The sequence below is a fragment of the Fopius arisanus genome, unplaced genomic scaffold (assembly GCF_000806365.1).
Source record: "Fopius arisanus strain USDA-PBARC FA_bdor unplaced genomic scaffold, ASM80636v1 scaffold00013, whole genome shotgun sequence".
Lineage (NCBI taxonomy): Eukaryota > Metazoa > Arthropoda > Insecta > Hymenoptera > Braconidae > Fopius > Fopius arisanus.
Window position 1 is genome coordinate 155,600 of NW_011887752.1, and position 26,473 is coordinate 182,072.

The following is a 26,473-nucleotide window of genomic DNA, read 5'->3' on the forward strand; positions in this document are numbered from 1 at the left end:
TTGAGAATGATCGGACCCTGTGCAATAATTTAATTACGGATTCAGTCTTCATTATATTCTGTAATTAAATCTCTTCACCTCCAATGAAATTGAATCGCTGAATTTTCATGATGAATAGAATGCCTCGGAGACAAAGGAAAATCATGAATACGTGAAATTGAATGAGATTATGTTTTTACAAAGTGAAAGACAGCGGTTGAATTTTTTTTTATTTATTTTTAGCGAGTGGTTCGATAAAATGTTCTATGATGAAGTCAGTGGAGACGAGTGGAGGAAAGGAAGAGAAATAAAAATGAGTGGAGAAAGAATGGGAGGGATGGGTGTACAGAGTATGACTCTTTCGGAGGCACGAGACATCGTCGACACGCGAACCTTGTCGTCGACCATTCGCAAATTATACGCCTGCTAAATCCAGGACACGTTAATGGGGTAAATCCATAATTCGATAATTTTTTCGAGGGAATGTCACATCTCATTCCATCAATATTCCCAAAAAAAATCCTCAAAAAACGTAAAAAATTCATCGAAAATGAACCCAAACCGTGAACGAGAGCCGAATCGTCCGTCCGCCCAGTTCATCAGAGATATTTTCAAAACCAAGGGAGATAGCGAATTTTCTCCGTAATCTTTCTTGTAGCTCTCAATTAGCCCTACAAAAAAGGTCCTGATGAAAATTTCGATATCCCCACTAGATTTCGAAATTTTCATAGAAAACCAATACTCAAAATTTCACCCTCGATTTTAACCCGCACAATTGACCCACGCCCTTTGACCCTCATTTCACGATAAAGGTCCATCCCGAGAAATCATTCAATTTCATCCATTCAAATATCCATTCTTTCGCTAGTATCACCCAATGACACAAGACATCCCCATCTCCATCCCCATCCGACCTACCTGGGTGCCATATGACCGTTCTGTCACGCGTCCCCCCCTCATTTTTTCCCACCCACCAACGTCTCCCTCTTGAAACTTCACCTCATTCCCCTCTTTTTTTTCCCACTCAAACTCTTCCTCCTCCACACTCGCTTCAACTCCTTCTTTTTACCACTAGGGGCGAACGCGAATGAAGGGGGAGGGCGAGAGGGGGCGCGGTAGATGGGGTGGGTGGTGTAGCCGGGGACGTAAGGGGATGGCGGGGAGCGGCCAAAGGGGGGACGGAGCGACGGTCGGCTGGGAGGTAGGATGGCGATGCAGGAGGGGAAAGAGGGGGCTGATAGGCAAGGGGACGGAGGGGCAAGAGGGGGAGGGTGTAGGAGGAGAGCTATATGTACCAATACAGGCATCACCAACAACACCGGCATCCCAGAAGTAAAAGGCATATCCATAGACATATACACATAGAAAATCCATACACACATATATGCTGGGTTAGTCTCTATGGGCATATCGACGGCGGTGCCGAATATTCACGAACAAAACCGACAATAACCGACCCTTGGCCTTTACTCGGGTCTCTCACTGGCTCTCGTCGTACAGTTTCTCAGTTGCCCCCGTGAATACGGCACAGTTGCATTACGATCACGGATGAGCCACAATCGGCTCTAATGCCAATGATAATACCCCGGAAATGTTGAATTTTTCAAACTAAAAATTCATAATCAGTAAATTCCATTGGTTTTCAACAGAGATAAAATCGATTGCACGTCAGACGTTGAGTGCCTGGAATTACTGTGTTGGTAATCAATAATTACTCAAGTGACTACTAACGATTTTATTTTTTATAAATTTTTGCCTTCGCATTTTTTTTTTTTTTGGTCTTTGATTTTTATTACGCCGAGTTATCGGACAAAGTGAGCGACGGGAATCAGTGAGAATTTTTCATCAAAATTTATCGAGTGTTCGTCGTATAAAGATGAGGAGAATTCTGTATTCATTTTTGTTTCTCTTTCGGTGGTACGTGACCGTGATCCTGGGCACGTATTTTAGGGTTTATAGGAGATGTGTCGTACACACTAAAAAAATAAACCCGAGTCTTTCCAAGATTTGAGATTTCGCCGAATGCCCACCCCTTCTTCATTCAAGTCTTCTTCATCATCCTGATATGTCTTCTCCCTCTCTGAGTCGTGGCACTTGCGAGAATATAATCCAAACAAACGGTAGCCGGTTAGTCGTTGGACGTCAACCGTCGAGAGTAACCTCTTTATTTTGATTTTATTTAATTTTTTTTTCTGTCGACTGTATTTATTACCTCGAGGTATACCGGCACGTTCCCGGAAGTCTTTTGTTCCTTTTCGGGTCTTGTTTCAAAACAACTCGGTTTTTGAGCCCATATTCCCCGAAATTTTCTCAACGTATTTTTCTTGGATAAATTTCTCGGAATAATTCGTAAAATAAATAAACGCGCGTGCGTGATACGTTATGGTGACCAGTACAACTGTCAAATTATTTTCGTCCAAAAAAATTTTTTTTCAATGGAGAACCATCAAGCGTCAGACTTCGCACGGTGAGTTTAATGAAAAATCAATGAATTTATTTTCATTCAATTATCGCATGCAAATCCATCACAATTCATATTCCCTTTTTTACCATCCAAAATTGATGATTGGGTGCTTCGAATTTGGGGAATTACGTTTTCGTCGGGGTAGCGAGACCCTCGGGGCACCTCAATTTTTTATTTTTATTTATTTTTGATGATGAAAATAGACCATTGGCAAAAGAATTGAATTAATGGGAAACTCGATACGACTCAATCAATATTTTCGACATGGCCGGGATACAGGGAAGAGTAAAGTGGGAGGTGAGGGTGCGAAGGAGGTGGAGTTCCGAGAGAGAGATGGTGTTGCACACGCAACAACTACTGCCCTCCATCCTGCCACCCCTTCATATCCCATTTGCAAAAAAAAAAAAGAGAGAAAGAGAGAAAAAAAAGAGTATGAATTGACTGTTTTGGCTCAACTGTACCTCCACTCAATGAACTCGATTTTTTTGTAATTCTCCAACACCACTGACGTATCAAAAAGAACACTCGAGCCATTTATAAACTCTTGCCAGGCAGAGGGGTGAATTCGATGAGAATGGATGGAGTGAGTTGACGGAATGCGGGTGAATTCAAATGTCAGTAAAAAAAGTTGCCAATTGTTTCTGGGAAATTGACGTTTTGACTTTTGAATTGATCTGGCGTTGGAGGGCACGAGTGAAAATAATCGTCACGTTTTATGAGAACAGAGTGAAAAATCCGAGGGAAGGATTGATTGGACTTCATTATTATTGTCAGTTGGTCGAGTGACGGTGAAATGATGGACAATCTATTTGAACAAATATTTCGCAACTTCAATTCGAAGAATAACGAGCACTTCCACTCCGCAGAACACTCCTCTTTTCCATCAAATTGTTGAAAATTGTTTATTCACTGACGAGTGAATTCCAGAGATTTTTTGGGGGGGCTTTCTCTGTTGTACTTTTCACTGTCGACTGAAGCAATAGAATTTATATAATTTACATCGACAACGATCAAAACTAAGTGAAGCATCAAACAGATCAATGTGTTCAATCGATTATTTATCGCTGTTCTTCACACATTTATTACAATTCACTAGATCACCTGTACGAACTCCAATCGTTGAAGTAGAGACAATAAAGCTCAATTCTCGCCGATAAAAAAAGAAAGGCAACAATCCTCAATTCAAAGATTGAACTTCCCCAGGGTTTTCCCAAACTTCTTCACGCTCTACTTCACCTTGAATGGCAACAGCTGAAACATAAAGCCCATCAACTCCATCCAATCCTCACAAAGAATTCCGAATTATCCAGAATCCGTAAAAGCGTTAAAAAATTCACCCCTCCTAGAATCAATACCCCAAAATCAATCTCCTCAACTTCATTCTGTCTCCGGACATTGCTCCACTAATCCAATGCCACCATCACGCCTCTTCCCCCTTTCCTAACCTAATTCTCCCCTTAACCTCTTCTCTCTTCCAACCCAAAGTGAGGAAAAAGAGCCAGAAAGAGGGGAAAAAAAACTTACCAGGAGAAAATTGTAGAAATAGAATTGATGCTTTTATCTCCGTACGTGTGCGCGATAGTACGAAATCGTTCAATAACAAATTGCTGAAACGCTGGTGGGCAAAAGTGTTGGAATAAAAGACGATGATCGATAAAAGTTCTTTTTTCACCTCAAATGTAAGTGGAAAAAAAAAAAGAGGGGGCGACACGGGCAAGGGCTGGGAGGCTGGTGACATGTGTATGTGAATGTGTGTGCAAGTTGAATCCTGAGGATGAGCGAGGGAAAATGTCTAGTGAGTCTGAAGCCGATGGAAGTGCTATACCTACGGTAGAACCGAGGAATAAGAGGTTCGATAGAAAAGGTTTGATGTTCAATCGTCGGTGGTAGGTGAGAAAAAAGGGGTAAAATAATCCATGAAGAATCGGTGCATTCGTTGGATGTTGGCAATCTCATGGTGAAAAATACCGAGAAGGGAATCATGGCTTGTGTCAATGAAGATTGGTAATTTTCGTGAAAATTAAGGCGAGTTGAATCGAATTATGTCAAGCTTGGGGCTGACGTCAGCTTTGTAACTAGCTGAATTGGCGAGAAATGTCGGTGTATAGAGAAAGATGGAGAAGCTGAAGGGTCTTGTCTCACTTTAGTCTGTACTACCATACAATTTCTCAGTGGTTGCTTATATATCCGTTATATATCTACGTTATATACAGGTTTCTTCGGATTTGTCCGATTGCAGTAACAACACGCCACATGATAAACGATAAATTATTCATGGATAATCTTGATTGATCGAACTTGAGTCACAACGAAAATCTGAATAATGCAGATAGACGTGTAAGGTGACCGTGTCATTAGCAATTGCCATTTAATATTCCTACGCCAAAGTCTCTCCCCTTATTTAACGTCTACCACGATAACCCATAACTACGCAAGTACATAGAATTGAGGATGCTGGATACTATGTCACTTAAACATATGCTAACATAATTACACGATCGTTTTATGTATGACTACGACTAATCAGGTTTTAGGCTGTAACGCAAAGCCGGTATATCATTAAAATACCCACGCTCTGGCATTATCTAAATGGTTGTATAAAAAAATCAAAAGACAAAATCAAGTGGTTGGAATGGGAGATTCTAAACTATTTCGACAATAATTCCTCCTATCAAATCCACGAACCAACAACTTTCCAACCCCAAAACTTCCGCAACACCGCGAATAATTTACGATTGTTTAAACTCGAAAGCAGATCATCTCTCTAAATTTCCAACCATTGAAAATTGTTAACTCCTCACCAATCCTCACAGACACAACCACAAACCTCAAAAACCATTCTCAAACCACCAAACACCTACCATCACCCACACCTCACCCAAAAACTCATTCTCCTCATCCCCATCGAGGTATGAAAGGGATTCGTGATAGAAATCCAGTACGAGTGTCTCTTGCTTGGTTGATTTTCCAAGTTGACGCCCGACTGAAAACGACGCCTGGCTAAATCGTTTTCCCCTCTACCTGTCCCATACCACAATTTTCACCATCTAGGTGGTAGTTGGTGTGCCGAGATTTCAGGTGATACTTGAAAATCTCCCATTCCCCACAGCTGTCAATCCTCTTTTCTTCAACAATAAGACAGTCTGATTTAGAGTTGAAACAGGGAATTGTTGATACCGGCAAACGCCAGACGCTCAAATGATCATCATCCACTAAGAGACGTACGCAAATTTCTTTTCATTTAAACCACCGGCACATGAACGTGAATGCAGCACAGTAAAGCGTTAACTGTACCGCATACACATTGCATGTCACATAATCCTCTTACGCTTGTCATACATACTGAACATTAGTGATGGGTTTATACCGCATAAATGGTAAAATGGTGTGATGGCGTATACCTCCAGTGCATCCTTGCTTGCTTCGAGGTATGATATTTTATCAATAGTATGGGAGAAAGACGTAAATAGGGAGATGTATAGAGTTATAACCAGTAATCTGGGTATGGTGCATAGATAATGGGATACTATATACTCAATGTTGTTGCGAATGTTAAATATATGGGGGTCGTGATGCCCATGGGAAAAGGCCGAAGTTGGCACGATTTTCATCGGTCTAGATTGCTCTTATATCTCTTTGATTTCTCCCAGATATCAAACGGATTATGATAATTTTTTCACAGTTCTCTCACTTATTGCTATATTTTACCAATTTATGAGACCTATGTCTACCATACGTATGGAAAAAGTTTCTTGATGTTAGAATGAAGTTTCTTGATTCTAGAAACTCGAGTTTTCTTTACTCTAGATAATGGACTTTCTTGATTCAAGAAACTGCAATGTAGATTCTAGAAATTTTCTAAAGTCTATTTTCATTTTTTCATGGAACTGTTACGTCCAATGGTCTAGTAATTTTTATTACAGTCTGATTTGGGTAATCAAGGGAGATAATTTTTTGAATTACAAAACTTTTACCGAGTTGCGATAAGTAATGGAATTTAATCTGCGGTACTAAATTTCATTTGATTCCCATTGAATTGAAGATAAAGGGTGAAATAAAGTGGAATTTTCGTAGGACAATCGGAGTGAAGTACAATATTAGTTGAAAATGAAATATTCCTGCGATAGGACGTGACATGTTAATTTAATAGAACTCCACAAGCCAGTACCAAAAACTACTTGGCCAAATTCAATGGTAATTTCAGGTGACTTTCCAGAGTTTCTATTCATGATTTTTCTACTCCCTCTGAATGGCAAATTCGAATTCACTTAATGTTCAGTTCCCTTCAAAACTCACAAAGTGATATACCCCACCCTTTGAGACGGAGTACAATCTGAGCGTGACGATTCGTCCATTGAGATGAATCCATTCGTGTCCTCCCAAGCAACCATGGATCTCAATTTCTCTCCATCCACCACGTATATATCAAAACCAATTCAATTCCACTCTCAGTATTCCGCAGTTTACGGTTCTGTCCAATGTAGACGGGTTTTCTCTTAGAACTTGAGACACGTTACGTCAGTGGTTCAAATGAAATGTTTGGATAAACAAGATAGAGACGAATCAATGGGATTCTGAATATCAGTCATTTCAATTGGTGTGATGAGAAGGGAGAATTCTCTATCGGGGGCTAAATATAAAACCTAAACTCATTGAATTGCCTGGTATTCTATAATTTTCATCAGACCATGATTACAATGTTGTCTGCTTGTCATTAGGTTCATGTTTTTGCCCTCCCTCTTGCCAGGGGAATGTCTGCAATGGGAGTAGAATACAATGGTAAATCACATAACGTACAACTGTAGATATTTTGTCCTCCACTTGCGTCATGCCGTTTCCCAAACCCTTTCCCGGCCGATCGATACTATCCGATATCCGTGCGCACATTTTCTTTATCTCCGGTGCAATTTCTTTTTTTCTCTCTCTCTCTCTCTCTCCCTTTCTCCCTCCTCCCTACTCCCGCCGCTCCCCCCTTTTTTTTTCTATTTTATTTTATGCATGTACCCTATCTCTACATTTTGTCCTCGCCATTTTTGTACCTTTTTTTCCTGGGGCTTCCTTCGTGCATTCATTCCTCGTCTGGTTCATTTATTTATTCGTCAAGGCCTTATTTTTCCCTTCTGTGTATTTTCGGATTGACACAACCATTCGGAAATCTCTCTGACGCCTCATTCCAATCGCCATTTCTGGAATGTACTTTTTTCCACGGGCTCAACAATTTTCTTTTTGTTTTCATATTTTCGGTTTGGCTGGCACGGGAGAACATATGTAGAACAGATTAGTGGAATCTCGGGTTGGAGGATTTTCAACATGTGGCAACGGGAAATTTATATTTATTTTGGTGTTTGAAGTTTATGAGAACGGTGGGGGCTTGGCGGGTTATTTCTGGATTTAATCGGTGGGGAAAAGTTGAAAATCACGATGCTTCCGGGTATGTTGAACACGGTTGAAAAAAAAAAAATTCTAGTGAGTAAAGTTTCGGGGAAAAGTCTTGGTGAAACGAGTCACCTAACGAGGTGTTTTACTCGGTCTTATGTGCAACAACATGTGCTCTTGGTGATTCTCGGGTGAGAACGCAATTCACTCGTTTATTTTTTGTGTCGGGAACGGTGGATTTTCTCAGATTGTTGAGGTTTGAGTTGATGAAAAGACGGGAGACTTCAGTCATACTCGTGTTATTCCTCAACGACTTCCCAAATCCCTCAGCAAATGCACAAAAAAAAAAAAAAAAGAAAATAGCAAGCAATAGAGTTCCCAGATGTCATCAGTGTCGACCAACACCAGCTCCACCCACACTCATATCACATCGCATCATCACCACTAATGCTTTCATCAGTTGATGACATCACCGCTGATTTCATTTGCCAGCGCACACAATCGTTTTTCATATATTTTTTTTTTTTCCGCCTCTGGTACTTACGAAAAGCAAACCAAAACCACAAAGCGCAGCGTCTTTAGTGATTTCTCAATGATAAGCCGATGCTGTTACATTGTCCTCAACTACAAAACGTAGAATATTCTGTGAAGCCATCACAACCAGGAAGAGGAGAATTTCAAATGCGCTGTCGGTTAGCTTTTTTTTCATTGTTGAACAAAAAGAAAATGTATAAACTGACTGATGCGCTTATCATACTTCTGCTTATTCAACGTCTTTGGCACTGGGAATAGCGCAAACATCCTCTTCCTGTTCCCACCTACTTTCCTCATCCTCATGCTATTTTCTATTTTAAGTATCATTCACATTTGACAATGTTCCAAGAGTGCACTTTATGCAGTCCAGTGTATCGAATTCGTGGTCGATTAGTTATTTTTTATTCGGGTGACGCATCAACCTTTGAATCCTTTTTTTTTTGGTGACAGGGTCATCGATTATGCCCTGCAAATCCGTGTAATCCTGGCTCTATCATCGCTACATGAAAATCGATGGGAAAGTGATACCGGGGGCTCGGGTGCTTTATTTAACGGCGTCGTTTCGCTTCTCGGGGACTGGATTCTTTCATGTCAGGATGGAGCCCAAGCGGGTATTAATTATCACGATGCGCTGGTTGGATATTTTCACCCGAAAATTGATGCTCCACATTAGAGATAAGATGTTCACTACGATCTCTGGATATTTGACTAACTTTACATTTTCATTACGGCACCTTCCAACCCCGGGTAATCACTCCCCCAAGTAAAATGTTTCGCCAAATTCATGTCGAGCATAAACCCCAAAAAGAGATTGAAGTGAAGATGAAAGAGTTGATAACCTTTGGCAGTTGAGATCATCTAGATTCTCAGCCATCCAACGAGAATTGCGCAATTCAACTTGACGGAAAAAAAAGGAAGAAGGATAATAAAAGGGCCTGAGGTGGTGGCCACCATTAGATTGGTGGGCGTGTTTCCGCAATGAAGATTTTACAACCACCCAGCAATACCCAGAGTTTCAAGCAACTTCAGTATATCTGAATTGAAGCTGTATCTAAACGAGAAAGGAGAAGGAAATCCACAATGTATATCACCACAAACCACTGTCTCCAAGTTGCCCCACCATAAAATTCTTTAACACCGCAAGATATACAACAACTCTAACCATGAGTGTACAGTCAGGAGTGATGCCATCTACAAGGTGTATATTCTAGCTCTAATGGAAGTTGAAAGGATCATCAGCAGTTTATATTTCACGTTGATTTTTTGCGCGATAGCTCATCCAATTGTCGTCACAAATCTCAGATTTGTAGCAGTGAGATATTTCATCGTCTCGCATCCCATAAAATCATACACTTCCTGCTATCTCACCAATTGGAAGAGTCACTCACTGAATGCTGTATCACATTAGCATCAATCCACCCTGAATCTCGAGAGAACTGAGACAAGCAGCATTGAATCTTAATCCCCAGGAATCAGGAACAATGAGGAGTCAAGAACAAACAAGCCATCCAACCGGCACAAACGAGCAGTTAACGTAGCAAGTACTTACGTGGATGACCCGGGTAAATCCTCAGTCGACTTCATCGGCTCCTTTTGCTTCCCCCACCACCCTTTCACCCACGATAGTGGTATGTTGGCCAAGAAGGATGCAAGATGAAGATCGGAGAAATAGCTGAAGGTGAGAGGAGAAATGCAACCGAGGGGATCTTTTACTTTTGCTTTTTCCCAGTGAGGGGCAAGGCGTAACTACGGCAACCATCCTTCTAGAGAAAGATGGAGATAGGCTAAAGGCATTTAGGTTCGCCAAGTCGCACGGTAACGTGGTTAGGGGGTCATCAGCGAAGACCGTGCTGAGATAACGCCCCAGGATTGCTTCCCCTTCGTCTTATGAGAGAAAATGACGAAGAAGTTGAAGACGCTGATGATGAACGGGTTGAAGGGGGGGAGGACATGTCTCTGCTAACAGGACAGCCAATGAGAAGTGTGGGGGAAAAAGAGGTTCACGTTGCCTCCGGATGATGCTGAAGAGATGAGGAAAACTCCTTTCGACGGCAAAACTACTACCTCCCTAAGAGGATTTTTTCTGTGAGTGCAATACGAAAAGTCCATACATCCTGAGTTACTCATCCAGAGTTTTTCGTTAATTTTTTTTATCCTCGGTAAATAGCTGATGGATTCAATTAGCCTCATTTGGCACGTCGGGAAAATCCGAAAGTTGTCGACTTTTTCCGCTTATCCATCCCCCAAACGTCTTTGGGCATTTCTTCAGTCATTTAGCTACAAGATTATTGGGCACCCAGTGGATAGCTTGCTGCACTTTGGGGTGGCAAAAAAAGAATTAAGACAGGGTTTTTGTCCTGATTCTTTAGTGAAGCAAGTTGTTTCGAGGTGGAGGAGTATTTTGTCGCATTGGCTTGTCTCTACCATCGTCTCGGCTCGTATAGCACCGAGCAGATAAAAATCTCCTCCACTTCTGGTCTATCTTTCACCTCCCACTGTACCTATTCCACACTTCCCCTCACCTAACGGGATGAAGGTAATAAAGAAAAACGCTTGGATGTCCTGCGTGGACGGTTTAATCCTGGCGCAACGCCTGTAGGTTGTTATCGGTCTTCGCTGAAGAAGCCAAGGGGAGACACTTTCTCTCTTCCTTATCCGTTTTTATTTGATGTTCCCTGCTTTTTTTTTCACGGATTGCATCGCCTCGCTACACCCGGATGGAGGTTCAAAGTCCCCTTCCAAAGCTAGGGGCTCGGCCCCTTCAAGGAGTCCCTGGCAATCTGGGCACGGTCCACCATGATTTGTAGCGATGTACGAGAAGGCATGACCCAACCTCGAATCTGTTGGTATCCACCGGTGCTTTGACCGTTCTGGGGTTATAACCAGAGAAAGCATCCTTATCTCCATCTTTCCGGAATGGAACTCAACTCCTAGGCTGATCGTCACGTTGATGATTAGGAGATAGATCACCGGGTTTATGTGTTTCTGAGTGAAGTTGCATGATAGTAGTAGATGAAGATATTCAAAAGTTGATATTGATGGTGCAATATCACCACAATATTCATTGCTTAACCGTAAATAACGTACTCTCATGCCCGGATGACTGTATTTACATCGACCAATGCGCCCACATCCCCGGAAATCATGGAAAGCCCTCAAAAGACGTTAGGCAAACGGTTCCCGTTCAATTTCCACTCAACCGAACCATCTCCACTCCCAGAAACCCTTTGAAATGTAGAGGAAAAAGAATTCACTTCTGCAAGTTGCACACTCAAAAATCCTTCGATCCCTGTCATTCCTGAGATATCGCGCCGAAATAAAAAGAAAACTCTGTTGAATAAAATCCATTCAGTCATGAATGCCTCATCAATGTCACCCAGAATTCAACGATGACTTTTCCAAGGTATTCTTTCAACTCCATGCTTTTTTTTTTCTCGCCACTCACTCGTAATAGACCTACCAGAAAATAATGGAATCCAGATCTTCCGGACGGATTCAAATCGAGACACCATTCATAATTCAAGCGGCACGTTCCTTTGTTTTATCACCACTGAGAGGAAAAGAGAGAGATGGCGTTGGCGTCTGGGATCGATCCAAAGCCCCCTTGCGCACCACCAAAACCCCCACCATGTTTTCTTTCCTTCCTCTGGCTGACGTGCTACGTTATGGAGAAAAATAAGTTCACATTCTCATGCATGTGTGTATGTATTCGTTGTACACACTCTTCCACACCTCTCTGCATCTTCACTTGACGGTAAAAACGACGAGTCCGTCATGGTCTAATGAGGCCATACGTTTCGGTGTATTAACGAGGCCCTCAGCATCAACCTAAAAATACAGTACCATCCTTTTGCTCTTCGTGCTATAGAGGAAAAGCAGTTTTAACTCATTTAAGATCACGAGAAGCGAATAATCTAGGAACTTTGAGTTTCTTTTTTAATTCAAAATGCGAGGGAGAGAAGTAAAAGCTTGGGAGAAAATGGAGGAGACGTTGGCGTCGACTGAAAGGTTTTTTTCGTCGTCATTAGGAATCATACTCTTCGTGGCTCGACATATCGAGAATGACATGGAAAATAACATCCATCTATTATCAGGATCTGGAGAAAGAGGGGAAAAAATACAGAATGAGAGGATCTATGCTCGAAAAACTTTCATAATGCCCGGCGTGAAGCGTAACGCGTTGGGACACACGTTCGTCATCATTTTGTCGGGGATATGAACCCGACGACACCGACAAGAGGGTGTGGAGAGGAGGATGAGGGACAAGGGCCGCGCCTCAGTTTCGGGTCGTTGCACGGTTGGGAGGCTAGGTAGAATGGTTAATGTTGTCTTTGTAATGATGGTTGGAGAATGTGGGTAATCACCGGGAAGTGCTTGCTTTTTGGGGAGGCATACCATGTTGATGACAATGACTTGGAGAGCAACTCTGGAAAGTGCTTCAAGGCTCGTACATTGAGTCATTGCCTCGAAGATGAGTTGACCCTGGAGACTTATCAATCCTAGCTTGTCATCATCAAGCCACTCGTAACTCTCAACCCTCTTCATCAAGAGGTTCATCTAGTCTCGATTAATCGCATTAGCAACAACCTGAAAGCCGGAATGACTTACACTTTCCGCATTACGAGAGTCAATTGAGAAGGGCACTGACCCGGTCTTTGAATACTCCCAGAATTCCACCTAGTAACATCACTCGTTCGATCAGAGGACTACCGGTTAATATTCTCTTTATAACAACGCTTGCTTTTTGGGAAGGCGTACCATGTTGATGACAATGACTTGGAGAGCAACTCTGGAAAGTGCTTCAAGACTCGTGCATTGAATCATTGCCTCGAAGATGAGTTGACCCTGGAGACTTATCAATCCTAGCTTCTCATCATCAAGATACTCGTAACTCTCAACCCTCTTCATCAAGAGGTTCATCTAGTCTCGATTAATCGCATTAGCAACAACCTAAAAGCCGGAATGACTTACACTTTCCGCATTACGAGAGTCAATTGAAAAGGTCACGTTCTGATAGCCTCCAAGGATTCCACCTAGTAACACGACATGGATCCACACTTGTTCTTCTTCTACACGGCTCATTTTCAAGACATCGTGTTACGTTAACAGCAACATTGTATACGCGCTGTACTACCCTTTTTCGACTCGACAAACGGTCTCGATGTAATCGTCCACGATAATTGTGTCGCCGCTTTAGAAATTCCGGTCGTGGCAGCGTCAGCTGTGCCGGATGGCCGGGGGCCCGACAATGCCAGAGCCATTTCGCTCTATCCACCGATTTCTTCCCCTCTCTCCATCTGGAAATGTCGACTTTTCCTATATTTCTTTTTTTATTCTCGAGGAATGTTCTCGATGGAGTTTCTTCTTCGAAATTTGAGACAGTTGTCAGATCGTGGACGAGAAGCTGTAATAACGGCCCAGGATTGAGGGGTCTTTTCCAATTTGATTCACTTCTCGATTAGTCTACCCCCAAAGAATTGTCACATTTTTTTTATTTCTCTTTTCGAAGATCAAGAATCTAGTGGATGATGGGATTGTGAGCGTCAGTGACACGGCGGCACATTACCGATTCGCGATTGACCATTTACCATTCGTTACATGACGAAAATATGATCGACTGACATTATGACGGTCATATCGCATCTAAGTAGTAAAACTTTATGGAAAAAGATACTCTTCATACCAAAATGTGAAAAAATCACTCGTTCTATTGAATCAACTTCTTACTGAAAAAATCAACTGATGAACAATCACATAAAAAAGCTCAACAAAAAATGACAAAATTTTGTGACAAAAAAAAATGACCGTCAGCTCCCATCTATATTGCCCATTTGTCAGTGTCCAAATGTTATTTGACCGATTTATCGACCACAGATGGCATGACCGACGGTGACGGTCACACGGCGGTCAGATTTTCGTCGCCTGACAGTTTCTCATTCCTTTCATCACCTCACACCTCCGCAAGGATCAGATAAATCTCGAAGGCTTGAACCTTTGACTTGGTTGAAGGTTTTAAAAAATAATGTATCCTAGAAATTCCGGAAATCGGTCAAAGGGGATTAGGGAAAGCTCTGACGTTCGTGAAGGTATGCCACAGAGTTAATCCCCAGTCTTTGAAGTAATTATGTATTCAAAGAATATTCTCCTTTTGAGGGGCTGTAATAACATTGATATAAAAATCCACTCAATCTTCACCCACTCCTGTAATCCACAAATAATTGTCTACACCCATTACCATACATTCTCCTCAAGCATCCTCAACCCTCCTCATAAGACACCTCCGCACTCGGTAATTGTTGCCCATCACCACCCACACATTGCCCTCCCCCCCACATGTTCTCTTCCAGAAACTTCTCATGACAATTTGAATTATCGTATATTGTCACAGTCCATTTCACCAAGAAAATTCCTCTCGCTGTCCTCAAACATGTCACCCCATCCTTAAGAAAAAATCCTTCAAGATCCTAATGATATGTACATCATGTCCAACAAATTGTCATCATTATTTTCGAAAAAAAACTCCGGGAGACAATCGCTGCTGGAGATGCCTCGAGTTGATAAGAAAAAAAATAATGTATCGGACGGAGAGGGAAATACAATATGAGAATAAAGTATGAGAGACAGTTGGATGAAATGAGAGAGATTGCGGTTGAGGTTGCTCTTTAAAATGGAACAAGGAAGTTACGTTGGGAAGGAAAATTGAGAAGGAGGGAAAGATGGTATAAAAATTCAGATTGAATTTTTTTTTTTCTCATCGCTATCTTCTTTTACCTCGTACTCTCTTTTTCACTCGACTCCAGAGCTGAAAAGGTACGGGAAGCCAGGGGTTGGAATATCTCTCGACGTGGAAAACTAAAACTCGTCTCCTGGAAAATATGTCATTTTATTCTTGCTCAACCAGTTGAAGATGGAAATAATAAAAATGGAAACAGTGAATTGCAAAAATATTTGGATACATTTCTCCGGTTTGGTTTTTATCTATTTATTCCTGCACTCATGTGTACGAATTGTGAGAAAGAGATTATTGGATGGTGCAGTCGATATTTTCATAGAATTCCGGATTTATTTGGAAAATTGAGAGTTCATTTGTGGATGGGTAGATTATTATTGCTGCCTCTTGGTATTGTTGATTTTTTTCCCCCTCTCATTAACCATTTTATTATGAGAGGGCTCTGGTACATTAAACGCCCCCTCAAATGGAATTATGTATCGAGGGTAAATATTGGAGTATTCGTTTTGTTTGCGAGGGGAAAGAGGGAATTACGGTTTTTATTTGTTTGTTTGGAGTTGACGGTGGGGAATGTCTGGGGTGGAATTTTCCATAAATCAATGATTTTTTTCTTTTTCACACCAATAAAACCGGAAATAAAACATGAGCAGCTCGAAAACACAGGGCATAGTCTCAAAATAAATCGAGAATTTTCACCGTGTAACATAAACACGAGGAGAGTTGTGGCCTCATAAAAGCTATGTACAAAAACATTTGAGGAGAGCCATTCTCCACCCATGAATTTTAAGGCCTATAGTGGTTGTCAAGTGATTCACGAGTTGAAGACATACGTAACGAGAGAGTTGAATCGACACGTAGGAAATTTCTCTCAGCGTGTCTGGGTAACAGAGGCCAGTGTTCTCTCCAGTTTTCCCAACGAGATGATTCAAAGAGTTGAAGGACATGAAACGAGGAAGTGGAGTGCTGGAAAAAAAAAAATAGATGTATAATGGAGATGAGTAAAAACCACTGAACAGATAACAGTGTCTGCTGTGACTGTTTTCGAGACTCCGGGAGGCAAGAATTCTCTCTCATCAAGACCCTCATTATTTTGGAATTATACTGGGGCTTCGGTGTTGATTTAACTCCAGGCACCTCTGGTTACACTCGATACTCCGTGAAAGTTCAGGGCAAACTGAAAAAAATACTAATTTAACAGTCTATTCTACAGCCACAAAAATTGTTTATTAGCATCGAGTTCTTTTAATAACAAATAACTCATCATTTTTTATTGAAAATGAATCCCCTGTTAATAAGATGATATTGTTTTCTAAAGAAAATTTCTCCCTTTCCAATCAATAAATAATTGAACAAGTTCTTTTTGTTTATTGGTTGAAATTCATGCGTTTGTTATATCGTATTTAATTACTATGAAAGTTAATTGGAATAATATGGATTGGAGTGTCTGATAGTAATCCAGTTGATAATTAATGAAAAAGAAAAAAGTAAATAAACAATGAAGCTGGTGGGAAAAAAAACGAAACTATTTAATTTACTTCTGGGAAGTTATATTCTCGGTAGAAATAATTTCATCTCCAGTGCAAATTTACCTTTCACGAAAAAAATTAACCATTTTCATATCTCAAAGTAATTAATCCCACCGCCGAGGGCGCAATTATTTCAATTGAAAAAAATACTGTCTTTGAATAATCACGTCATAATTCTAATAGACTATTTGAATAAATTTCTTTTTCGTTTATTTTCGCGGCTTGTTCTTATTGTATTCTTACATTTTTTGTTAATTATTGATTCAATTGTAGTAGACGATTTCAATTAATTTTGTTTTCTTTCATTTTCTCGACTATTTTCGGCGTTTCTTTGCGCATTCCTCTATTTTCTATTCATTATTAATTCAATTCTGATATAAAATCGAAATTAATCAAGTATTGGAAACGGGTAATATTGAATAAAATTTCTTTATTTGAAATTATCGCTAGAAAGAGATTGTTTTTTAAAAGACATGTCCTCTCAAATAATCCTCTCCAAAAAAGACAGGCTTGACACAATCGATTATCTCGAAAATGTCGAAAATCTCGAAATCATGAAGCCCCGATTCCTTATTGGTCCACCTAAAGTGGCGCGAGATTACAAAGTCACTCGTAACACAAAAACACTGAAATATAAAATTAATCTCAGCAATCACGGAATGTGAACTCCAACATTCAGTTTGAATTTATTTAGCGGGTCTTTTTTAAATGGATGTAGGCTATAAAGGAGATATGGTATTGCGATGGAAGAGGACATTGATGTCCTTTGACACGTCATGAATGATAATTCATTCGTGGTACTGGGGTAACCGATCAATGATGGGTAGTAATGGTTTTCCCAGGCGTTTGAAGAGACAATGTCGAAATGGGTGTGTGTGGAAAATACAAGCGGTGGGAAAATGGAATGAATTCTTTCGTCAAAGACTTGCCGTGACAATTCCACGGACTCTATTGGCATATGTGTATATCCTCACTTACCATAATACCAACTGTTAGTGACTCTTGCGTAACTCATTGCGTGGCATGATTCATGCTGTGTGACTACGTATTCAGCGCACATGTGACGATCTTCAGGGGTTATATATAGAATGACTGTAATTATGTGGAAGAAGACAAATACGTTTGTTTGGTTATCCTTTTGCACTGAAAATTTTCAGTTATGAATTCCTTGCTAGTTCAGTTGTAATATCATCTTAATTTTCAATTACTCCAGTTTTAATTCTATTCCAATTAAAAATATTCACATTTATCACTTGTCAAACAGTTTTTTTTTCTAAAAGTGCAAATCTACTAATAGAAGAAAATTTATTGATAACTCTTAAATTATTTCCTCACTAGAAATTATTGTTGAATCAGATATTCCACTCTAAAAATTTTTAATCGTCAATTTTTAATAGTATTTTTATTAATAGTTTTATTTTTATTATATTTTTATTAATAGTAATTGACAATTGGGAGATTATAAAATCTCAGGAGACATTATAATATTGGAGAATTGCACTTGAAGTTGTAAATGAAAAAAATTGAAATTAATTTTTCACTGACGAATGAGAAATTTGTTTATTATAAATTTATTCTAACTTTCAAGACAAATAAGAAATTTCGTGCGTGTTTTTGATTGAAATAGACTTTAAACTCATAGAAGAAAAGATCTATATAACTTTGTGCCTGAAATTGTTGTAAATTTTGACCAGTACCTAGAAAGACTGGGGCAAAATGGGGGCGGAAAACTGCGCAGAAGCCTTCCGGGAATATGTCCCATGAATGGTGACTAATTAATTATTCACTGAATTATTCACCTCTGGAATCAGTATTTCACCCTGAAAATTACAATGCCCCCCCTGGAAACTCATAAATCCCCACCCACTGAAATCACAGTATTCAGTTCAATAAACTGTGAATCCACCATACGCATTATACACCTTTCGTCCAAATTTTCCCTTCCCCTGTGCACACGACTGAATGTCGTACCGCCATGCAGAATTTCCTCCGTTGATTGAATTTCATAGCCAATTGAATGCTCCCCGAAAGGCAGAATCAAACCGAATCATTTGTCGATTGAACCCCCGAGGGGGACGAGTGCCACAAGAGAGTGGGAGAATTCACAAAGAAGCTGTTCAATTGATGGTATCAAACGCGATGCAACATCGAAAGAAAATTATATCGAAAGACGAGACGGGGAATTTCTTGTTGCCATCGAATAATTAAATGAAGCTACGTTTGTGCGTTTGTGAAGATATTTCTTTTTCTCTTTAAAAAATCACTCTGACGGTTATAGTAATTGGCTGATGCACTCTAGAAATTCATTTGAAGTTTACATAAAAACCAAAAAATTGGTTTTTACCTCGAACCCACAAAGTTCCATCCAAATATTTTCAAAATAAATTTCCTTTAGGATAGATATAGCCCGGTTATACAACAATAGAATTCTGAAAATCTCAAAAATGCTAAAATAGAAATGTTTTTTTTTTAACAAATTTTTTTATCAACCAACAGTTGATTGTTTTCGCCTCTTTCATCAGGAAAAATTCTCCTGCCTGGGAAAACTATAAAAACAAGAAAAAATCTTTCTTTTTGTCAAAACCATAACCTTTCAACGAAATTCTCTAAAATTCCGTAGAGCTCCCACGTGCTTGATATTTCATGCCCAAAACCTGGAAAATTCTCTCAAAACTTTTTAACAACGTGTGAATACCATAAAATTCCAACTAGACCCATTCTGAAGGTTTATGTGAAACCGTCATATCCATAAAATATCCACTCCCCGATACTTTGCGCCCTTTTCCCCAGTTTAGTCTTCGCGCTAACACTTCCTTAAATAATTCGCCCGCCGATGAAAACGTAACGAAAAATCCGTGGAAAAAAGTTGAAGAAACTAGTAATAATGAGTAATAATCACTCAATGCAAGCGTGAAAACAATTGTCCCTAAAATCTCTCACCGCAGCCATCAAGTTCACTAAAACAGAATAAAACACAGAGAAAAAGAAGAATTTATGATGCAACCCGTTGGGTAAATTGAACTGGGACAGATTTTGATTCAAGCCATACCGCAGGTACTGAAAAACCGCAGTGTAATAAAAGCGGATGATGTAAAAAAAAAGAGGGCAAAAAAGGAAGAAGGATAAAAATAAAAAATGAAAATAAAATGACAGAGGCTTCAACTTTGTCGGCAATGCACGTGGGTGCAAGGGCAGTTGGATGTAATTCTAGCCAGCCACTGAAGGATGAGGGGAAAATAAAGACCCTGGAGATTTGAAAAAAAAAACCTGGGAAATATCACTCGAGACTGCCAATAAGAAACGATAATGATCATTCTGTTTATAATTATTAACGGTGTGGGTGCAAGGGCGAGCGGATGTAATTCAACTCTATTAGCTAACGGTGACTGTGTGGCGTAATAGTTTTATTCAGAGTGTATTTTAGTTTCATGATGTGGGTAATCGATGTTGTGGCGCAAGTTATGAATCATGCGGAGGTTTATTGGATCAATTATTTCGATAAAATTCACGATGTCGATTTGTACTGACCTGTGGGTTCGAGAATTCTCCGATATCAAGTGCATTGAGAAAGATCAAGTCGTTTTTGCGATTTGATTCAACTCAAGTTTTCTGATCTTTCGATTTTTATTTTACTGCGATTGTGGAAAATTCGATGGAGAAAAGTTTTTACTTGAAGTTCAAGCTCGAAATCGACTTGAGTCAGATTGACAGTCGACTTGAGTCATTCAAGTCGATCTTACAAAACTTGATTGGATAAAATTCATGAGCGCAAGGACTTTCCGGTAAATTATCGCTCCATCAGACTTTTAATTGTAAAATCTACTTGAATCAATTCACAGAATTTAATTGAATCAAGTCATCGGTGAATATTGACTCAAGTCAATTGTTGAACTTGATTCAAGTGGAATTCGCTGGTTGACAAGTCCAAATAAAGACATTTTCAGGTGTTGTCCGAGTGACTCGACTTGAATCAAATCAAAAATGGGCCGGTGACATCCCTCTTTTTGGGTATGTTGAACTATCGATTTTTCCGAGATTTCCAATCATCCTCTTATTCCGCTACAATGGAAAATTCTTGGGTAAGAAGTTCTCGAGGAGAATGGAGTTTATATCGAATACAACAGACTGCAAAGACGTACGAGAGAAAGCCTCACTCGGATTGAAGTGGCAACTCGAGCGCGAACTGAGCAAGTTGGAAAATATTGTACAATCTGATCAGACTTTGGGTACTTACATCACTCGGGTCTTTATTACAACTTTTTTTTTTACCACTACCTGAGTAGAATCTGTTGCTCAATTTTTTCGGCAGAGGGTGAATCCACCTTCAATCCAACTTTCCAAATGAGAAATTACGCGTCAGCTGTTTCATGTACCGAGATATTTCTGATATTTCCGGCTCTTGAATTAAGACCTGTCCACCCTACAAAGCCCAAAAACCGACACAAACAACCGCTTCTCCGACTCCAAATGATTCAAACTTTTGCTGTATCGGAGTGGCTCACGGATTCTCTCACAATTTAGTGAAACTACTCCAAATGCCAGTGGAATTTTCCACCCAAAGCTCTCAAAAAAGCCCACAAAGACCTGGGCCTTCAGAAACCGAACGAAACGACAGCAAAGTCCATCTCTGCCAAAACCCTCAAAGAAACTCAAACTCCACTAGCTCACAAAATACTTAGAACATTGAATTTAAACCGGACGCGTGGACTTTTTTTAAACATACACTGTTTAAAACTTTCTTTTGAAATTCAAGGCAGAAACTCATGAATCTTCATACGCGCAGAATGTATCGAAATTTATTGATTTGTACTTATTACAGACAACTGAATTCCTTGAAGTTTATGAATATTATTTATTCTCTTTTTCATTGAGAGATGCAATCGAGTGCAATTCAATTTTTATAATAAATTACAAAACTTCCATAAAAAATTTTTGGTATTTTTTCTGTTAATCTGGTGATACACCGTGGGAAACTTGCAATTGAAAATTGAAATTATAAATTAAAAAACTGATAATTTTTCGCAGCTACAAAGTGATATAAAATTTTTATAGAATTCTTGATTGACAGTTCTATTAAACTTTGAAATATTCTGGTAGTTCTAAATTCAATCAACAATTTCCCTGAATTTTCCATCTACCAAAAGTTAAACGGTACTTGCTCTTGAATATTCTTCATGATCATGAAGACCATTAATTCTCCCATCGAACCAAATCAATGACCATTGAACATGAAAAACCCCATCTTGTTTAATTTTCAAACCGACCTATGGGTGATCATTTTGGTACAATCAAAAATTCAGATGACACCGAAATTTCATGAGAATTTTTAAGTTCACATTGAAAGCTGTGAGACAGAAAATTCCTCCTACTCGGTAAAAATAAAGACAACAAGAAGACTTGGGGGGTAGGAATTGCTCGGGATTAGTATTAACAGAAACAAACGCCGAGGTGAAGTGGATTTGAAATGGGTTTTGTGTACAAAAGAGAATGCATCCTGGTGGTGAGCAAGGATTATCAACAAAGCTAATGAAATTACCAACTCCTGCTTTCTGCTGTCTTTCTAGCTGCCTGAAAATCTTCCCCCACTAGTAACTCCTTTTGACTCCCACTCCGGCGCACTAGTTCATCCCCCACCTGATCTATCCCCCACTTTTCCACTGAAAATCCCCAGAACTTCTGTTCTATTCTGTTGGTGAAGTTCTTTCAAAGAGAGACAGTGACGGTCTAAACTCAGCGCTGGAACGAGTGCTCAGTTTAGCCTCCAAAGGCCCTTGTTGTTTCTCAAGTGTCTTCAATGTTCCGAGAGGTGCGTTAAGTGGATTGTAATGAGACTTTTAGTTCTGTGAAGTGGCAGTGATGAAATTTCGAGTGATGAAGGGATTTTTGACCTCTTGAGGTGTCAGTTCACGGTAATTTTTCCCTATTTCAACACAAAATCGTCTTCTATTCAGTTCGATCGAAATATTAGAAAAAGTAAGAAGATTAGAGAAAAATGTCAAGAGACGTTTTTTGTCGGGAATTTCATCAGCTATGAAAAAGTTCTCTAGCGTTTTCGTTGTAACTCCATAGTTTTCGAGATAAATCGATAATTGAAGGTGATTTCAACGGTTTCTTTCTGCTTCAACCAAAAATCGTGAATTCATTTCGGAATTTGTTCGTTAAATATCGATTTATCTGAGAAAGTAGTGATTCTAGGAAGAAGTGTCAAAAGACATCTTTTATCGAGAATTTTATCAGCTACGAAAAAGCTCTCTACGATTTTCATGGAAACTCCGTAGATTTCAAGATAAATTGATATTTAATTGGTCGAAAAATGAGTCCTGTTTTTTTAAAATTAATTTTTAGGATCCTCTTGGGATATATGGAATATTTAATCCCTGCTTGCTAGGATTAGGACCCCATTCCACCAGTGATCTGCGCATTGAGGGAAAAATTAATCCTTTTCTCCTTTTTGATGAAATTTATTTCAATTCTCCTTCATTAAAAATACATCCTCTGAGTCTCGGTTGATCCCTTCCACCAACAATCGTGGAGTTACACTTTAATCCCCCTTGGAATAAACAGACCTCACCGTACACCTTTATTTATAAACAAAATGCTGGGGATGAATGAGTACAGGGTAAAGTCTGCAGCGTCTGTTTTCACTCAGCAGATAAGACTCCATGGACATGGATATTTCCACCATCATTTACAGAGTATTTCCAACAGCCTTGGGGGAGATGTAGAAAACAGACTACCTGATGAAAATTTTTCATGTGTTTTTATCGGTGATATGGTGCCTCGAAATAGAACATCGCGTAATGAAAATGTTTTGAACACTCAAGTCCTCGGATGGAAAAGCCGAATTATTTTAATGAAAAAAATCACTTTGACATTCGATTTTTGCAATGAGTTAATTAATTATCATTTTGCCTGAAATGATAATTAATTTCCCTTTGAATTTTCGTGACGAATCAAACATTCGGTGAGCGTTTATCCCCGAAATTAAATTCAATCTCTTGTAATTGAAAATTCAAATGACATTGTGGAATAAGAGAGCAATGTCAAAGATTAAAATTGTGAAAATTAAAGAATTATTATTGCCGATATATAAACCGATTTTCTTCCTTCTCTGAACACTCAACTATGAGTTCGAATTCGTTTTAAATGAAAAACGGTCACTGAATTCCCCATTCATTTTGAAAATTCCTGGAAATTTCTGAAATGCTATATCTGTGACGGTCACATGACGCTCATATTTTGTCACTTGACAGTTTTTCATTCTTGGGGTGACCTCACAGGGAAACGTCTGTAAATATCACATACTAATGATGTTACAATTATAATGTTATAATATTTAAAATATTATGAGCTAATAATAACGCAAAATCAGAATATCACACGCGCAGTACAGAACAGAACAGGAAAAATCAATATCTAAGTAAACAGAATAAATAGAAGACTGAGCAATCGAAAATTCCACAAACCAAATCGAAAGAAAAACAGAGGATCAAAATATAGGGACAGGACAACAGAAGGAAGAATCGAAATTGAGAGGATCATGATGTTTTCAATGTATGTCATTGATATGATGTGATATTATTACCAATAATATCTTTCATTGTGATATTTTTCATCACAATATCAAAGTATTCATGTTAGAATTATTTATATTAGATTATTCAGAGCGGCTACCCTCAGGTCTCTACCCAAATGTGTCAAATAACGAGAAGCATTTCGATATTCTTAAATAATTGGTACTAGAATTGGACTCGAACGTTGGTTTTGAAGGAGAAAGCCCCTTGAATTGAATTGAAATAATATTTTCCAGCCTGATCAGGTTCATCCAGTTGGTTTTGCCGCACGTAATCCACCCCACGCCTCCACAATTTATTCACAACCTCAGGAAGTAAGAGGTAGACCCTGGTCCGAGGTTAAGTCCAGAAGAATAAAAAAGCATTGCAAAATCCCCAGAATACGTGGAATCCAACCGCAGGATGACCACCTGTGCCCAGTTGGATTTACTCCTCTTCCTTCCGATCCCGCAACGATCTTCACTGTTTTTCTTCATTCCATTTTTCTTTTTCTTTTTTTTTATCACCGCTTTTTGCGTTTTACAATATCTCCAGTTTCACCGTCCCAATCTTCCGGTTTTTCCAGAGGTTTGTCCCTTCCTGGAGTGTTAAACCAACGATCCGTACCTCCTGCCACCTGCCGGTAACAGGTGACCAACTGAGGGCACGCGCCAACTATTTTCTTTGTTCTCTTTTTGTCAGCTGTTTCGGGGGGGATTCCCAGTGAAATATGTGGGTCTTAAAAATGTTAATTGAGGGGTTCCCTCGGGGAAATTGGTGCCGAGGGGTGATGGAAATTGGCATTCCTCGGTCGAGGGCCATTGCTCGGGTTACACTTGGAATTTTGCAGACTTTTTGGCCAATCAGGTCATCATTTGGAGTTTTTACTAGTAATTTTTGGAATTGAAGGGGAGGGGGGCACCGAATTGGGGGGATATCCGTGAGATAAGTCAGGTTTTCGGTCGAGGTTAGAATATTTCAGTCAATAATCATGAACAAGTCGAGATTTTTCAATTTTTGATATTTTGCAGAGTTTTCAAAATCAAAATTATTGTATTATTATATAATAATATTGTATTATTGATTTTTTAACCACCGGATTTCTTGAAATTTATGAATTGTTTTAATGACTTTATGGTTTTTATTATTAATCTGTAAGTGGTATAATATATATTGAATATCTTTTTTAGTTTGATAATCACTTCGAAATTCGTTATCAATTTTCCAAAAATTCGCCATTATTCCTCCGAATTCTCAACACATTTTTTCAAAAACCATCAACTGTAGTCACGGCTTATCAATTTCTCTTATCAGTTTCCAAATGTAAAATCGTATTTTCAGTGAATTAAAAAATCGTCACGATTTTCCAAAAATTCCGTCAACTCGTGGAGTTAACTCGTGGAGTTATCAAGTGAATTAAAAAATGGTGGCCAATTTTCAGCACACCCACCATTCCACGAAATCCTACGAAATCTTTCAACTTTGTAGTCATGACTCTGCGTTATCAATCTGTAAACACGGGAATATATTTTCGATAACAAACCCATATTAGCAACAGCAGGTCTGTTACAACTCCTCAAACATAATGATTATAATAGAGGTTTGAATTGGCGGTGACTTCCGGGTTGGAGGGAGGGGACAGGAGTCAAGGTGAGAGGGGAAAGATTAGATTAAGTCCCGGCTTACCGGTCCCCGGATGTCGTCCCGAGGGCGATAACGACTGGCCGTGTGGACCCACTGGTGCACACATTCAGGTCAGCCATTTAAACATTTCTTTTTTTTTTTGGATTAAGTCGTTTTAAAATACACATACCTGTCCCTTCCACATTCAAGATTTTTGTTCAAATTTTTTTCCCTTATCTCCCGGAACTCGCACTTTGGCGGGAACTTTATGCTGGAAATGAAACAAGATTTACAGTTATTATATTTTTATCGGTGATTGTGGTGAATTGCAGATTAGGGTCTCGCTCGAAAATAAATTGCTGGAAGAATTGCGTTAAAAATCCACAAAAAGTGTGGTACAAAAATTTATCGCAAATTCGTTGAGGAATTTTATTCGATTTAGTTTTTAAAAATTCTATTGGCATTCATTTTTATAAATAGACTGACCTTACAAAAATAATAATTGTTTAAATATATCTGCATCACTTGAAAACCAGCCTGAAAACTCGTTTATGGAAAGTATTTTCTATTTTTCTCTAACCCTTGCCCATTTACTTTCAAATTCCACTGATCCGATAACAATCAGATAAGACTAAAAATATGTAATTTAAAAATTCAACGTCTCATATAAATGCAAATAAATTAAATG

At 39.3% G+C, this 26,473-nt stretch overlaps 1 long non-coding RNA gene across 1 annotated transcript in view; it reads left to right on the top strand.

The window, feature by feature from the left end:
- The first annotated feature begins 22,338 nt into the window (after positions 1 to 22,338).
- The window catches only part of LOC105263080 (uncharacterized), a 30,254-nt gene continuing 26,119 nt past the window's right edge, over positions 22,339 to 26,473 (top strand). The window contains exon 1 of the long non-coding RNA XR_891878.1: positions 22,339 to 22,518. This is a non-coding gene — a long non-coding RNA (uncharacterized lncRNA). The remainder of the gene's footprint in view (positions 22,519 to 26,473) is intronic.